The sequence below is a fragment of the Ixodes scapularis genome, unplaced genomic scaffold (genome assembly GCF_016920785.2).
Source record: "Ixodes scapularis isolate PalLabHiFi unplaced genomic scaffold, ASM1692078v2 PGA_scaffold10__122_contigs__length_95168666, whole genome shotgun sequence".
NCBI lineage: Eukaryota > Metazoa > Arthropoda > Arachnida > Ixodida > Ixodidae > Ixodes > Ixodes scapularis.
In genome coordinates this window covers 85,128,420-85,131,090 of record NW_024609836.1, presented here as the reverse complement: position 1 = coordinate 85,131,090, position 2,671 = coordinate 85,128,420, and the positions used below count along the sequence as shown (strand labels likewise).

Genomic DNA, 2,671 nt, shown 5'->3' with positions numbered 1-2,671 from the left:
ATTCGAGATGATTTCTTCGATGCTCGGAAATGGATACGCATCTTTTACGGTCACCGCGTTCAAGCGCCGATAATCGACGCAGAGTCTCGATGTTCCGTTCTTCTTGGGCACCAAAACCACCGGGAATCCCCAGGGTCCTGATGACCGGCGAATGATTCCCGACTTCAGGAGCTCATCGACTGCGGCATCTATCGCTTTTCGCTTCGCCAGGCTCACAGGACGCGGATTGGACTTCCAAGGGCGTGCGTCCCCAGTTTCAATGCGATGTTGCACCTGCTTAGTGCAGCCCGGCTGTTCGGTGAACATTTCGTCAAAGTTGTGCAGCAAAGCCGCCAACCTCTCTCGCTCTGGTCGGGACAGTCCATCGGCATTGGCCAACGGGTGGCCCATTTCGTCGCAGTGCTCGGCGGAGCTCGGAGTTGGGTGACTCATGGGCGTGGCGTCGTCGCGGTCGGTTCTTTCCTGTTCTGTCGCTTTTCCCAGCGCTGCCGCCATGGGCCCCATGGAGCGCTCTCGGAAACTTGAAAGGGGTGCATGTGCCCCCTCTCGGTACCCGCCACTTGCCACGTCAATGATGATGCCCGTGTGGGCCAGGAAATCCCGTCCCAGAATGATGGGCACTGTCAGCCCGGCCAAATGGACGAACCGCTGTCTCTGCGCGCGTTGATTCCAACGTACCACGAGACGCACTGCTCCCCTCGAAGTCGTCGACCCACAAGCCAACTGGAAAGTGGTCTCCCCATGCCTCACCCGAACGGACTTCTGTTGGAGATGCCTGAGGACCTCGTCCCCAATTAGCGACGCACTAGCCCCGCTATCCAGAAGAGCTGCGAACTCCTTTCCCGCCACCGTCAGGGAAATAAATGGGGCCGCGGTGCTTGTCGCTGCTCCGACTCGATACGCCGTCGGCACGCACACGGTCGAAGGGGTGTCGGGGACCCGCTCGTTGGTCTGTTTCGCCGCCGATAACTTTATCGGCGGCCTCCTCCGTTTCCCGGAATCTCCCTTGTGCAGTCGCGCCTATAGTGCCCGATTTCGTGACACCGAAAGCAGCGGCCTCGCCAACCTGGGATAGGATTCTCCCCAGTGGGACGTCCGATGCGCTCACCCCTTTGTGGCAGCGGGTCGGCGGCAGCCTGCTCCTGGGCTGCGGCGATCCGTGGTGCGCCGGTCAGACGGAATTCCGTCGCGTGGACGGCCGCACTCCCTCCTCGACGCGATCCTGGCTCCAAGGCGTCATCCGTGAGCTCCCAGGGATTCCGGCTCGGCTCCCCGCTGGCCTCCGCCATTGCGGCCTCCCCCCGTCGATACCCACGTGGCACCGGCCCCTGCCACGCGCATCGGGGTTCGAGGGTGTCGATTGGTGCTGGGGGAAGGTGGTACCTGCGCTCCGCCAGTATGTCGGCCTGAACCCTGCGCGCCTCCTGTGCGAGCTCACTCAGACTTCCGAATGGGCGCCCACGGAGATACCGCGAGAAGGTGGGATGCGCCTGCCTCACCACCCGCTCGACCTGCTCCTGGTTCGTAGCATTCGGATCGGCGATCTGCAGGAGTTCCTGCATTGCCCGCAGGTACTCAGCAAAGGGCTCAGCAGGAGCCTGCGTTCTTTCCTCCAGTTCCCTGCGCATTCTTGGCAGGTAGTCTGCCGGCAAGAACTCTTGTCGGAAGAGGGCCGTGAACTCGTCGAGTGTTCCGGCTGACTCACCCACAAGGCGATGCCACCTGGCTGCTGGGCCTACAAGAGCCACCGGCAGAACTCTGCCTAGCGTCTCCTTCTCTGTCACGCCGGTAGCCTTCCGATATCGCTGGATTTCCAGCAAGAAGTCGGTCGCGCTCAGAGCTCGATCGCTGTGTCCGCTGTACTCCGGCACCGGAATGCGGATGAGGGTTTTTGGCGGCGGCGTTTCCCTCTGCATGCTCTGTAAGGCCTGAGCGAACGCCGCAACCAACGCCGCGGACTCACGGGACATCTCCGTGCTTTGCGGCATAGACACCGCTGGCGATACCGTCGGCGTTTCCGGCACTACGGTCATCTCCGCGGCGTTCCCCTCCGTCAACCCCGAGAGCCGTCGCTCTTTTTCCGCTTGTGTCGTCGCGACGTCCGCCAGAAACATTAAATCTGTTAGCGCGAAATTACCCGCGGCCATCCCGAACACTTGTTTGGGCGTGCCCTTTCCACCTTCACAGTGCCGCGGTATAGACCCGCCAACCAGTGGGACCGCTCCGCGTGAACTTTCACGTGGTGTCGTCGACGGACGTTGCGACCGTAATTACGGCTCGCCTGCCCCAACGTTGATGCGCCATTTGTGGGAAATCGCGTACCGCCGCTGATTCGCCGTTTCCCACGTGGTCCGTCAACAACCCGAGTCCAGCCTGGTGCTTTCACGGGAGCGGGATTCCGCTCCCAGTTTATTGGTACAATAAAACACAACACTACAAAACACTCAATCTAAACTACAAATACAAGCTACATTACGCAATTATCTACAAATGCACGTTAAGGCTAAAGCTAAACACAAAGGAGGCCCTTAGGCCTCGCGTCCCGCGATATCCTAGATCCGGTCGCCACCCACTTGCCTGCCTGCGTCTCGGTCTCGTCCGGAGTTCTTAGAGGCCTCTCGCCCCCTGCCCCACCGAGTATATCTATCGATGGGCGAGGAGGTTTCTCCTC

At 60.6% G+C, this 2,671-nt stretch overlaps 1 pseudogene; it reads right to left on the bottom strand.

The window, feature by feature from the left end:
* Positions 1-931: 931 nt before the first annotated feature.
* On the bottom strand, positions 932-2,147 carry LOC121834808 (annotated as a pseudogene).
* Positions 2,148-2,671: the final 524 nt, after the last annotated feature.